This window comes from Anas acuta, chromosome 3, assembly GCF_963932015.1.
Source record: "Anas acuta chromosome 3, bAnaAcu1.1, whole genome shotgun sequence".
NCBI lineage: Eukaryota > Metazoa > Chordata > Aves > Anseriformes > Anatidae > Anas > Anas acuta.
Window position 1 is genome coordinate 40,887,102 of NC_088981.1, and position 14,488 is coordinate 40,901,589.

Consider the following 14,488-nt stretch of genomic DNA (forward strand, 5'->3'; position numbering starts at 1 on the left):
ACTCTGATTACCACCCATGTTATTCCAGATCAACTGTTTTGGGGTTACGGCATTAACTGAAACATAGAACTGAAACATAGAAGCTTCTGATCCAGTAGACCAAAAGTTCTCAGTCTTTGGAGCCTGCTAAAACCAAGTTTATGACTTAGCGGTACAAGCACTCAAGAACACCTTAGCACTTACTTTCTTATCATTACAATTCAATCCTGCTTTTTACTCTAAGCTTACCTGGAAACAACCTAACTACAGAGCGGCTACAGAAAGCTGATCTATTCAGAGAATGGAGATATGGTGAGCAGATTTGCCAAGAAGCACAGACCAGGACTCAGCCAAGCTGCTGCTATAGGAGAACAGCTTAATATAGGTGTACATGAAGTTTATTGCATTCTCTGCACAAAGCCACACTTCTACTAGCTGTTGTTAGAAACCTGAAGGAAACCATTGCTTTTTTGTCTGAAGGTTCCTCAGCAGAATCCAAAGACCTGGGAAATTACAACTAAAATCATCCTTGGAGGCCACATGTATTGCTTGTCTCATATGAGTGCATTTCCCATCAACATCAACAGGAAATGGACATGGGAGATGGACATGGAAGCTGTAGACCTTAAAGGATCACTACACTTCTGATTCCTTAATGCCTAAACCCCTAATAATATTTGGGCTTCTAAATGAATTAGACACATCTTTCAAATCCACTTTAAAAACTGACCTTGGTCCTCTTCCTCCTCTCTTCAAAGCTGAAGAAGGCTTCAGCTTGTGCATGCAGAATTGGGCTGTCATGAAAACAGCAGAGGTTTCACCTCTCTTGCAACAAAATGTCTCAGAGGCGTTATATTCTCATTATATGTGACATGATACAGTTGGACTTTGTCCTTGCCTCGGTTTTAAGTAAGAGGTCAAGTTTATTTTTCCTCTCTATTTTCCTATATGGGATTAATCCTTCAGAGGAGAATGCTTATTTTTAAAAAGACAAACTTCTCTGCTTTTATCACTGTGGCAGTCCATTGTCAATCTGCAGCTCCACATCGCTCCCAGTGCTTAAGGAGCTCTTCGTCCTACAGCACAATGGCTTCGGCCCTTACCACGTGCAGTCTGTGTCATGCGTGGCATCCATGGCATGATTCCCTGTGGTTATACTGCACCTGGCTGTGTTACACAGCAGCACACTATCATTTATTGCTGGTTATGGTTCTGAACACATCGGAAATCACTCCTGGGATATTCAGAGTTTTAATGGAAGGAAGGAGGAGGAAACCAGAAACTTTTTTTTCTATAAATCCCACAAAGTATCCATAGCATTTTCATAAGTGATAGAAACAGTCATTCACAAACCTCAGCAACTGCTAGGGGAACACAACAGGGAAACAATAAACTCTTCATGTTTCTTTATGGAAAATGGAAGAGAACATTATTTCAAACAAAAGTATAATTAGCAACCTAGTGGGCTGACTCAAGAGAAAACCAAAATGACTTAGAAAATTCACCTGGTAAATCTCTGTTCCTCTGTTCAACTAAGGCTATCAAGCAAAACTCCAATCGTGCATTACTAAAGGCAACTTGACTTCATTGGACGATCAACATAATAAGGAAACGTATAAGCAATAAGAATGGCAAAGCAGAAAGAGAAAAAAATATGAATTTTATTGATAGACCTTCCAATCCCTGCCGATCACAGTGTGGGAAAACAGAATAATGTGCTGAGCTCTAAAGATGAAAACCACGTTGCAAGAACTAGACATCATTGAAAAAATAAAAGATAAACAACATCTTTCCCTTCAATGGCACCACTACCGTGTGACCCTGAATAAATTATGTGAAAATAGATTTACAGGCTCATGCCCTAAACTTATTCTTCCTCTGATAAGAAAACATGCAAACATAATGATCTGGAGAAGAAAATGAAATCCCCAGGACTGGATCAAATTCAGAATAAAAACAAAGAGGTTCTTCAAAAGCTAATCTCTCAGAAGTCTCTGTACAACATGATACTCTCTCAAGGTGCAGATTTCTCTACCTTGCTGCTTAAGTATGCTTTACTATGCAAAGCATAACAATGAGGAGCATTTTTTTTATTCAGTTAAAAGGTAACGAATTATCTTAAGTCACAAAAGAAGAGAAACCAGATACTAGAGTGTTAAAGAAGAAGTGGTAGGAATCAGACTCTCAGACAAACACAGAGATGTCACTCTATTAGCTATTAGATATATTTATTACATATATGTATATATATATATTAGTGAAGTAAGGAAAAGAGAGAAATTAAAAGGCATTTAAAAAAAAAGGTCAAAAATTTGAGTTATATATTAATCTAGCATAATGTTTTCTTTATCAGCTATTATGTCAGGCACTTCAGAATAAACATATTCAGATACCCAAAGCATCCTCCCAATTAAAGGAAGTGAACTTTATCAGTAAACTGACCTGTAAATGAAACCAACTGCCAAGGGTGTTCCAGAGAGCATCACCCTAATGAAACTGGAGCTGGCAGTCACCTTCCTGCTGCTTTCTCAAAAGCCAGAAGAATATTAACTGACCCCAGGGATTTACAGTTCCTCCTACCCAGAGCCTCCCCACACCCATACCCTTCCATTCTGTTCTAAGCTGGACAAACCATTCCTCATTCCCACAAAATCTGCCTGCAGAAAGGACACCTTTCTGCACCACCAGTATAAAATGGGAAATGCCCCACTGCAGTTGGCTGCTTGTGGAGTCTGAGATTTGGTGAGGAACAGCATCCAGCTAAAGCTGCCACCTTAGAAATACAAGAACTCTGTCTCTTGCAGATAAACGGCCACACAGAAACCCCAGTGACAACAAACTCCCGGACTTGTGTTTAGCCAGATGGAGACTTTAGGGCTGGTAGCGAAGACAGATGTGGGAGAGAGCTGTAGAAGCCATACATCCAAATAAACCAAAGGAGTTTCAAGTTCATATCCCCTGCAGAATGCAGGCAGCAAGCATGAGAACTAGTATCGCACATGAAGGGGAGATGTTTAAGCCCCCCCTGGCACAAGCTCTGTGAGTTGTCAGAAACCCAGAACTCACATCTTGGGGGCTGCAAGTCCCCATTTCTTCTGTAATTCTGGTTTACAATTTGCAGCTCCTGTATTGGCAGGGTCAAGGACAGGACCCAGAGTTCTGACTCCAAATCCTCACATCTACCAAGATGTCATTTCTTTCCTATTTTATCCTCCTGAAAACAAGTCCAAGAAGAAAACACCACCAGAACCATTGCTCCCTCACCACAATTAACTGTCTGACAGGCAGGTAGCATCCTTGCAGCCCAGCGTCTCTCAAATGCCCTCTTCCACATGCTGTAGCTTGACAGATGGTGAAGGTAGTAGGTAGGTAGTCCTACCTTTGCACGGACAGCAGTCACACCTCACACCCACGTGCCTTTGGGAGCCCCTGAGCACAGCTGGCATGAAAGCAAGGGAGCTGGTTTCCTCAAGTCAGAGCCTGGCACAGACAGTGGCAGAAGAGCACACAATAGACATGAGGCGAGGACTCTTGCAGCATACAGCTCTTTCCCTGTTGTGGACCCTACCCTGCATAACCACAACTCTCTAGACAACTCAAAGAGGAAGGTGAGGGCTAATGCAGTACATATTTACTATGCCTTTTCTATGATCTTTGCTACTTAAATTCTGCCTGCCTCTCTACCTTTTGCCTGTCAGCTCTCACGTGTCTCAGTTAAGGACCAGCTCTACAGGGTGTTGAGTTGATTAAATATCTTTCAGACTAGTTCTTCAGGCATTCATTGATTATAGTGGCTTTCCTGGAAGTCTCTTGAAGCAAGAACTACAAGTTAAACCCCAGGTTTATAGCCTCTCCCACATGGTTTCTTTCAATCATCCAACATTACCTCCAGAAGGTCACAACAAGAACTTTACATTTGATGAAATACCCGGTTCTCAGACTAGCTTCTTCCTACAAACTTCTCTGCAGAGCAATCCAAGTTTCTGAGTTGGTATGAAAGACTTACGTAGGCATATCTTGCATTCTAGAGATACCAGCTCAAGCACATGATTGATCCTGTTCCAGCTGGTCACTTAAGTCCAGGTACAAAAATGCAAACAAAATGTAATGCAGAAAGTTAGCAATTCTGATATTTACAGATTACAAACTGTGTGTCTTTAACATGCTCAAGTTGTTGTGTTGTTGTTGTTGTTTGTTTGTTTGTTTTGTGTTTTTTTTTTTTCCAGTTGGATCTGTGGAAAACTTAAGGATATGTAAGAAGCCTGCAGACTGATATCTCAGTAGCCTATGCAGCTTCTGTTGTTTCCACATACAGATTGTGCAGGAGGTAGCCACTACACATTGAGTGTTAACAGTACTGAAAACTTGGTAATTGGGTAAATATACGAGCCTAGAAAGTGCTAAATTCTTTGTGTTTTGCTATTTACATAAATATGAGGCTACAAAGAAGAAACTCAGAATAACTTTTTCTCTTAATGAAAGACCTTTGTCTCAGCTAAAGGCTCTTTATGTACATGTACCTAAATTTCTCTGTACTGTGTAACACTGATGACTTTTCTTCAACCCACTTCCAAAAATATTTTTTGCTAATTTTCAGTTTAACTGGTACTTTTATTAGTAATAAATAAACATCATCCTAATGCATTTCTCATGTAACCAAACAACTGAAAAAAAGACAAATACTGTTTTTATTGTTTCAGAAATAAAAGTGCATATTCATGATGCAAAAAATATATTAAGTAATCCAGTATAATCTGGATAATTATTTTAAATGCCTACTCCAAAACCTTGAATGTGTCAGCCTACAAGTCTACTTCCTATGTTTTTCTATCTGCAAGATCTGCAAGTAATTTAGTCTTGTTTTCACAGAGCGCAAAGACATTCCATTTGTTTACACTAGAGACAAATTTTACTCAATTGACGCAATTCCATTGATTAAATAATGGCTTTCTTCCTCATTTTAGGCAATTTCAGCCTTATATCATGACATAAAAGAGGTAAGTGATTGTCATCTGTGTTCATATTATGTGACGGGCAGATTATCAGGTATGAGCCTTGCTGCCTAATGACAGGACCTTTTCAAGGACTGATTTAAGTCTGAATGCTCATAACCTGTTCTGAAAACTAGGCAGATGATTAAATAAGTCAACAAAGGGTCAACTATAGGCCAACTACAGGTGATTTAACTGGGGAGACCTCTAGCAGGTCAAGTGAAATAAAGCAGATATAATTTGTCCAACGTATGCATTAAAAACAGCGGGGAAGATCAGCTTCTGTTTATCTGCCACCTTTATGATAACCCTTCTTTAACAAGGGTATTGAACATACCAGATCCTCCTTACAGCTTTTTTTTTTCTTTAAATGGAAAAATCACGCAAGAGTCTCCATATTCCCCCTTTAGCACGGAGATTTATTTTAGAGAGAACACAATGCTGAATTGGCTGTTACTTTTGGAAGATAAGAAAATAAAATCCTTGGCAATCCTAGTAACTAGAGTACCACTGGAATGCTTTCACACCAATTGTGACATTTTGCACTAATGTGCTTGCGCAATGGAAATTGTGATAGTGTCATTTTGCCCATCCACAAGCTCTCCAAAACCCTCCCGTATAACATAGCATTTCGGGGGGGTCCTAAACTCATGCAAGCTATCAGCCACTGTGTGGGAGCCCAGGAATGGCTCGGTCCCTAGGGCCAGCATGCAATGTCCGTGGAGAGGCAGGGAAAGCCTCAGCACAGGAGCAGAGGTGAGGGGGGCAAGCAGAGTGATGCTGCCCACCTGCACATCACCTCCTTCAGCACCCACCAGAAAAGGCCCCTCGAGTCTGATTTCAGTGAAGTACCAGTGACATCTAGTGGAAAGCTTTTCTACAGTGATGTTTCTAATGGGGCAAAACCGGGTAACTTCCCAATTTCTTCGAGGGAGGCAACACAGCAAGGCTCAGTGAAGGTAGATTTAAAAGGGAACTTTGAAGCTTTTCTAGCCCATTCCCCTGTCTAGTGCAGAGCCGACTATACCTGGGTCATTCCTAACAAACGCAAGCACAAACAGATCTTAGAAGCCTTCAGTGATGGAGCCACAGCCCTGCTTCTTCCTGAGCACCCCTGCAACAATTTAGACAGTGAGACTATACCGACCAGCACTACAGAAAGTTGTTCATACCTATCTACAATTATAAGCACCTCTCCATATCTAGGTTGAGTTATTTGCTGCAGTGTAACACCCTTTTCCTCCCCCCCAACTCCTGTCCTACCCGTGAGAGGCATGAAGAACAGCGAGCACTTACACCTCACCTAGCGTTACCTGGCTGAGCAGCCGTAGCATGATATGCAAGGGGCCTGGACAGGTGAGCTGCCTGCCTCGCCAATCTCTGCAACACATGCAACCTCAGCTTCTCAGAAATGCAGGCTTTGTCCATTGCAGGGAGGAAAAAAAAAAAAAAAAAAAAAAAAAAAAAGCACATCCCTGCCAACAGGTCAATGCCCCAGCTGAACTGAACTGAAATACCCCTGTTGCAAAGGGAAATGCACAAATCCATATTTCTTGATCTCATTTTTTCAGGAATAGTTTCAAAAATAGCCTACTCGAAGCACACAGCTCACACGGAGATTTTAGCTCCAAAAGCTAAGCTTCAGCAGAGATACGCGCAGCAGTAGCTGGGATCTTACAGTGGAAAATACAAGGTCACTGCAGCTCTAAGTATGATTTACCTGCCTTTGCCTGTGTATAGCGTACCAGCAGCTAATCCCTTCCTAAATAACACCGCTCAAATGATATTTTATTTCTTAAACCAAAGTACGGACTTGTTAGGTTTCAGCAGTAATTCCAAACACTAAAAACATCTAAAAGCTATAAAAACAACAGTAATTTATTTTCTGAATAAGATTCTACATAAGCACTTCACAGATACTCCTGAAACTTGCTCGAAAAACACAAAGCTTTCCTAAGCCAGTATCCAGAGCCTGGTGGTTTAGGCTGCTGTGTGTGCTTCACACCACACAGCAACATCTGCTAGCAGTTAATTTGCAAAATGGGAGACTGTCACCACAAAATGTAGACCTTTTAAAATAAACACAAGAAAAATATTACCAAGCAAAAATAAAACTGCATAATAAATATAAGTGGGTGGTAGCTGCACACTGGTATAGAGGATTTTATAGCAGATCAAACAAATCACCACGCTGAAACTGCCCACCACAGTTCCACTTTCAAGAGACTACCGTTGTCAGGCTGAGAGCTGAACCTCTCTCATCCCCCCCTTGCCATCTTTCCCCTGTAAAAATGTCCTAATTACCTATTTTCTTTCATGGGATCAGAACATTAAAACTATTAACCTCAAAACCCAAGTTTCCAAAGTACTCTGTCAGCAAGAAAGGCTCAGTCTTTCTTCTTTATGAGCTCTAACTATAGACAAGCAGGGAAATGTGGTCCCAATATTAGATGAAATATGGCTTAAAAGCAAAATCAGAACTCAGTTACAGGTCCTCAGTGGAAGTGTTGTTCTCTGATGGGCAAAACTGCTTGCATTAAATAATGAGAGCTGGAAAAAAATGTAAAGTTTTGCCTTATGTCTTTATGCTCCTCAGTATGAACAAGAAAAGGGCAATTCTGCAATTTTGAAAATAAATATATATATATATATATATAGTGAATAATTAACTTTAAAATGAAAAACAAAAAATTCAGTGGTCCAGGTGTGGTATGAACGGGGAAAGGTTATATTGCGAGCCTTTCCAAATAAGACTTAGTAGATGTTATAAAACCTAGTCAGGGATCACAAGCTCCACATTCTGCATCCACATGCTGCTGTTTGCATTTAACCAGGAACCCCATTGGCAAAATGAACTTTTCAGCTACCACTATCATTGTGAGAATGGGAACTCCCACATTGCTTTTTCTCACAATTTGGTGCTCTTGGAGTTTCAAGGCAGACTGTTGTGGCATCCTTAGTCATGAGAGAGCACGTTGCCTCACACAGGCCAGGCTTGTACTCAGCACTAACAGTGCAGGCCTGCTGATTGATTGCATGGGAATCTACTCCATGAACTTTTAAGGAGAAGGGTTTCAATTTGTTTTTTGCTAAGGCCTCCAGAAATCACACGAAAAAGAGCAACCATAAAAAAAATAAAAAATAAAAAGCAGAGCATTAAGACTCAACTTGAGCACGCAGTTTTATTGTGCACAAAATGATTTGGATAGTAGATTGGATGAAGTTCACACAAAAAAACACTGGAGAGAAGAGGGAAGAAAAAAAAAAAAAAAAAAAAAAAAAACACTTGTATTATTTTCATTGGGGCAGAATTAAATCTCTGAAATCCCTGCTGAACATTGACCCTGCTGGAGGAGATGTTCAAAAACCCCACAGAGGTGAGCTGCCTATTTAACATTTCTTTTTTTTTCTTTTTTTCCTTTTTTTTTTTGTTTGTTTGTTTGCTTGCTTTAATCTTGTTTTCTCCCTCATTCTGCCTTTTTGCTGGAAAAAAAAAACTAGAAGATGCAAAGCGAATGCAGGTAGAGCTATTTTCCTGGCTCCAGCACCTGCCTGCTGCTTTCAGCAATGGAAGCTTTGAGCAGAGCTTTCAGGTGACTCTTGGCAGCTCAGGTATTCCCAGCTCCCCACCAAATTTTGGGACTCAACTCATCTCAGGGTGAGAGGTGATGAAATAAAAGCAAATTCACTGAGGCCTATCCATCCTGTCCCCAGTGCAAGGCTGAGATAAGCCCAGAAGTGCAAGCTACACATGAGTGAAGAGGGCCTCTTCCATGGTGGAAGCAGGCATTTCACAGACATTCTTGAGGAGAGAGCTAGAGAGATTTCTGGCCCATGGGTTCTGCCAGGAGCTGCAGGAAATGGCATTCCATGCAGGAGAAAGCTGACTTTGGCAGGCAATTGAACGTACTGCAACTGATAGCACTCAGGTCAGATGTCAAAGGTGGACTGGTGCCAGAATGGTGATATATGGCTGGCATGAAATGGCTTGGGGCGTCACCACCACCTTCCATCTGAAGATATCAAAGACACAGTCAGACGTGAACAGATAACATCCACTCACACTTGGAGAAACTGGAATTCCAGTGCTTCCAAATATTTCTATCCCCAAGGTAGTCCCAATGAATTAACCCTTGTAGAACCTGTAAGCATGCAAGTGTACTTGATTACCCACAGGATACAAGCAGGAAAACAGAAAAACAAGATTCTGACAAGCATTTTCACATGTGCTTAGTGACCAACTTTGCCATTTGACTGGATGAGGTATCCTGAAGTTCCTCTTCCTTCAGTTTGGTAGATCTAGCAGACACTTTCCCCTTTGCTGTGGGGAGTGAAAGCTGCCCCTGCCACCCCCCTGCCTCAAAGCTGTGTCTCAGTCCCCCAGACAGCCCTGATTAGCCAAGCCTGATTTAACCATGTTAGAGCTGTACTGTTTCCCTGCTCCTGCTCTTCCATTGCCACAAACGTAGCTACTCCTCCATCTTCATCTGTTTGCTCTCAGGTTAGGCAAGGTCAGAGCATGACGTCCCCTCAGGCCCCTCGACACTTGAAATGTTTATGTGCAGGAATAACTCTCTGCCATTCAACCAAACTGGATTAGAGCTCACTTGACTGAGCCTCCTGTGTTTATTTCATAGCGGTGATTTTTAAACCAGATCTGTCCAAGGGGGAACTGTGCTGTGTGTTGGCTGTGATTTTGCCCATAATCCATAGGAATCATAGGTTAGGAATAACACATAATTTGACTCTTTTACTGGAAGTTGTCACTATCCTTTTATTATTACAAAATAAAGTTAATGATCCAGCCAGGCATTTAACTTTAACAATCTAATTTTAATTGTCCAAAGGGATGGACTCTTTTAGATTGGGCGTAGACATCTCACATCTGTACTGAGAATTGGGAGCCTTCTCACCATAGTAAAAGTGAATCCCTGGTGGCTTATCTGACTTGCAGGCTTTTACAACTCCAGATCTCTATATCCATGCACTGCATTGTTTCTCCAGAAGTTTTATTGCTACATATTTTCATAGTTACAAATTATCTTTCACATTTCTTCTCAGTTATTCAAAGTAGGCAGTTTTCCCAAGTATTTTAAATGCTTTACTCTTATATAGCCTGTTTTGAAACTGGAAGGCAACTATGAAGACACACACAAGTCACTTTAGCTTTTGCTCTTATATTTGATTCACTGTTCAGACTCCAGAACTGTTTTTTTTTACGTCTGTCACAGGGTATCTGTCATCACTTGTCTTCAGAAGCCCAGCAGGGTATCTTGAACAATACCAGCCTTGCAACAGGGAAGAAGGTTCCTTTCTTCCCAAGGTTTTAGTGGCAAAGTCTCAAACAACAGAGTGAAACATTGTGTGTCAGAGCCCAAACTGGAGTAGAGGGGAAAAAAAAAAAAAAAAAAAAAAGCAAACAGAAAACAGCTTTTCCACCCACCCACTTTTGCTGCGAGTCCAAAGTCTCCCTGAGTTATGGCAAGCACCCTGGAAAATATAAGATTTTTCCAAATTAAAAGACCACATGTCCAGACCACAATTCCTTTCTAGACAAAATCATAGAAGCTCCCCTTGCATTCACAGTCTACACCAGTGGAAACAAGAAATGCTTGCTTACCCTTTTTCCTAGGATCCTATGGAAAGAAAGAAGAGGGAGAGAAGTAGCAGCTTCAAGGAGGTCTGCGTGGTGCTGAGCCCTAGACATCACCGCACCACTCACATACAAGCAGCTGCCTTGGGAACACTTCTGTTCTGTTGGTACCTGGCTGTCCTTTGTCTACAAAGAGAACAAAAAACCCAAGTTTTGCTTGGTTTCATACTCCCCTCTCAGCGCAGGGGAAGCATCACTGCACATTTGGTGGTCTGCCCATAGTACTGCCGCTCTCCTAGCTGTTAGGCCTTCTGGTACAGTGATCCCAAGCACCAGAGAGCCACAGGTGCTTATCTCCAGGCAGTGGACTGGGTGAAAGTCAGCTGAACCTCAGCCACTTCTCCCAGTATCCACTCTGCTTTTATCTGCCAGCTGGTGGTGGTGGCAGTGCTGGTCACACATGAGAAGAAAAAAGCCTGCAGGCATGAGCAGGCCTCGGTTGCACAGCTGCCACCACAGGCCAGAGGAGTCACAGGTGCTCCAGCTCAGAATCACCACACAGCTGTGATCCACCCTCAGAGCCACCACGCACCTCCCCTGCCCTTCTTGCAGCTTTGGGATGAAGGAAAAAGATAACTCGAAATAAAATAAAATAAAAATCTCCTTTTTCCCAGAAGGCTAGCCCAGATGGAAGCCCCTTTCCATAAGCTTTTTCAATCGGGTGGCCATTAGAGCACATTCAAGGTCCCCTTGCACCACTTTTTCATCATACCCAGGATCTGCTGCATTGTGTCTAGGAATTGATAAAAATCAGCATCAGGCTCCCAAATGACAGTGATTTCTTTTCAGGGATTTGTGGCTGTCTCAGCAAAGTCTTTCAGAAAGACTGAGGAACGTTATATGCATCTATAAGTTCCTTGCCCCTTCAGACTAAGGACTACTTCTAGAGTTTTTTAAATTACTTTCACATTCTTTGGTTAGGTCTTGCAGGAAAGAATCTAAGGAAGATCTTATCTCAACTTTGGCATGTAATGACCTTGCTGCTCCATTTCATCACTGGTTTTCAGATCACGTTATTAGGGATAATATTGGGAATTATGGGATTATCTTAGACTTCCAATTACATTTTACTTTGACTAATTTATTCTGTCTTCCCTTTCATGAATGTTCGATGTAATATATGAGACAGAGGGTTTATAAGAGTCTAAAAGTATTAAGCTTTCACCTAATCACTATTGTTTGAGGTCTTATGGAAACTCAGTCTGATCTGCAGCTGGGTATTACTAATATCTGACCCCAGACATGTGATGCTACATTAAAAGTGCTAGTAAAGTATCTGGTTAGCAGATTCGTGAAGGGAAAGTTAATGAACTAGTACTATATGTACGCTGCTGTGAATGTAAGTTATATCTGGCTGCCATGTGTGCCCAGAAGCAGTTCTTGCTCCAAGTATGCTGAAAAGCTCTGTCACCGCAAGTCAGGCGCACCCCTGATATTTTTCATAAGGCTCCAGAGGAAATTAATGTTGGTTCTTCAAGGTTATAGCTTTTGTATGATAAAAAACCCTACACCAGCTGTATCATATGGAAAACAGAAACAGATCAGAACAGAGACAAGTAACATAATCCACATGCAACTGATAATTCAAGCACAGGTTTGATGTTCAGCATTTGACAGCATGATAGAGGAGGCCAGGGGGTTACCTCCTTAAAACATCCAATGTCAGTGGGAGAAACGAAAGCAACTCAAAAATGTGCAGACTGATCATGATGGAAGGTGAGCTATAAAAAAGGAATAATTGTTATTGAAAGTGCTTAACAGGGTAACAAAGCTTTCACGGATCAATACTGAGTCAGAGACAGAGCCCATGTGGTTATCGGTAAATGGGATACAAAAATCATCACACATTAACTAGTGTAGGTGTGGAGATCTAGCACAGATCAAGAATGCAAAAGCTCAGCAGACAAGACAGAGACATATCATCACCTCTGGTTTACAGAGGTAGAACTATTGGGCAACATCCTGACAGTATCTTACCCAACACCTTTCAGGCTATCCTCTCCCAAAGTCCAGAAAAAAACATCCAGACTTCCCAGGTTGAAAACCAGTATTTCATTTATAAAAGTTCACCCTTCTTTGACACTTGTGCCTAAAACACAGAGAAAATTGGCTCCTACATCATTCATGCATATTGCTTTCTGTGCAAACCTTCACGATCCCTTTCCCAGCCTGTTTGGCTGTCTGGAAAGACCTTGGTTTGGGTTGCTCCCTGCACTACTCTCAGAAGAGAAGGACAAATGGATGGACAGAGGGGGAATGTAGTCAACAGGCCCAGTTCTTTGTTGTAATGGAAGAGGAAGGATAGGTGCTGAGGTTCAGATTTTTAAGGCAACACAGGAGCTGTCCTGCCTGTCAGAGCAGCACCAGCTACTCACAACAAAGCTATGGCTCTGCAGTGAAGTTACAGATATGCTGAAACGTTCTGCCTGAAGTAAATAGGGCTTAAATATCAGGTTAAACATTTATGCACTACAAATGCTTCACCTAAAGTAAATGCAAGGCCTAAAGTAAGACCTGAAACTTTGCAGTGCCTGCAGCAAAGTCCCTAGTGATTTTGGTGTGCTTTACACTAGGACACATGCGACAAATCTGCAGGTATCAGGAGGTTTTTGTTGTGAAATGCGCTGAATGGTGTACTGGACAAACAGCAGACACAACAGCAAGGCGCGCTCTGCCCTTGCCAGAGTTCCAGCTTTACGCACAGGATTGAAAGGCTCGCAGTTAATAAGATGACTGGATGCTTAAAAAATGCCTCAATGAGACACGGAGCTAAAAAGCTTGGAGGTCACTCCTGTGGTGTCACATCAATATAAAACTGGAACGATGCAGCGATGAGTCAAACCCAGGACATACCAATCAACTCACGTAAGAGTTTATTTCTTGACGTGTTGCACATGAGACTGGTGAGAGGATCAAAGTGAACTCCTCAGGCAGCATTTTGGGTAAATCACCCCTTCCACCTTTTAGATCTGTGCTTATTTGCAGGCCCTTTTTCTGGAATAAGGCAAGAGTTGACTATACATATAGAGGCTGACTACTTTATGGGAACGGAGGAGGTGTGTTTATGGTGAAATCCATCTTGTGCCCAAAATTCAGCACCAGATTTTTCAGTAATTATCTGTACCAGCAGCTTGTGAATGCACCCCCTAGATCCCAACTCAAATGTTACAAACATTTAAGTAGAGCTGTACAGAATTTGTAATTGTCCACAAAAAAATTCCCCTCAAGGATCCACCATTTCTCCTGTATCCTAATTTGCTATTTTTACATCTCTTAGTTTGTCTCATCAGAATAATTCTTCTTTTAACCTGGTTTCATATCAAAGGAAGTTCTATCTTCTTCAACACACAATTTATCAGAGAGAAAATGAAGATTTATGACATCTCATCTGCCTGAAACAGGAAATACTCTACCAACACAGCTCAGCATGTCTGCAACAAGTAACTGAAACTAATTGTCCCAAGACATGGGACTCAGTTACAGAGAAGATCCCATACTTAGCCAAATTTACAAATCTTAGGAGTCCAGTTTTCACATGGCTGAAGTACTTCACCACCACAAAACAAAGGCCTCAAACTGTGACTTCACTATTACAGCAGACAGATGCTACAGCAACAAGCATGCTAGACACACCTGGCTTGGTACTTAGAAGTCACAGACAACAAAATTCAAATCCCCATTCCATTGATTCCAGCTGTTCTCTGTCACCCAGTGCATTACAGCTTCTATCTGCTCCCAAACACATGACTCAAATCATCCATCCTGGTGATACAGAGGCTAGGACAAGTGGCATTCACCTTCCACAAGCTACCAAGCTGCTGTGCTGTCCCATGAATTTAAGGTGGAATAAAGTAATATGAATTGA

The 14,488-nt window shown here is 41.6% G+C and overlaps 1 long non-coding RNA gene across 6 annotated transcripts in view; it reads right to left on the reverse strand.

Annotated features, from left to right (window-relative positions):
- Positions 1 to 12,607, reverse strand: part of LOC137853901 (uncharacterized) — a 203,351-nt gene extending 190,744 nt beyond the window's left edge. For all 6 annotated transcript variants that reach the window (XR_011094824.1, XR_011094821.1, XR_011094813.1 and 3 more), the window contains exons 1-2: positions 10,826 to 12,607; positions 10,591 to 10,749 (exon numbers count right to left, since the gene is read on the reverse strand). This is a non-coding gene — a long non-coding RNA (uncharacterized lncRNA). The remainder of the gene's footprint in view (positions 1 to 10,590; positions 10,750 to 10,825) is intronic.
- Between the last annotated feature and the right edge of the window lie 1,881 nt (positions 12,608 to 14,488).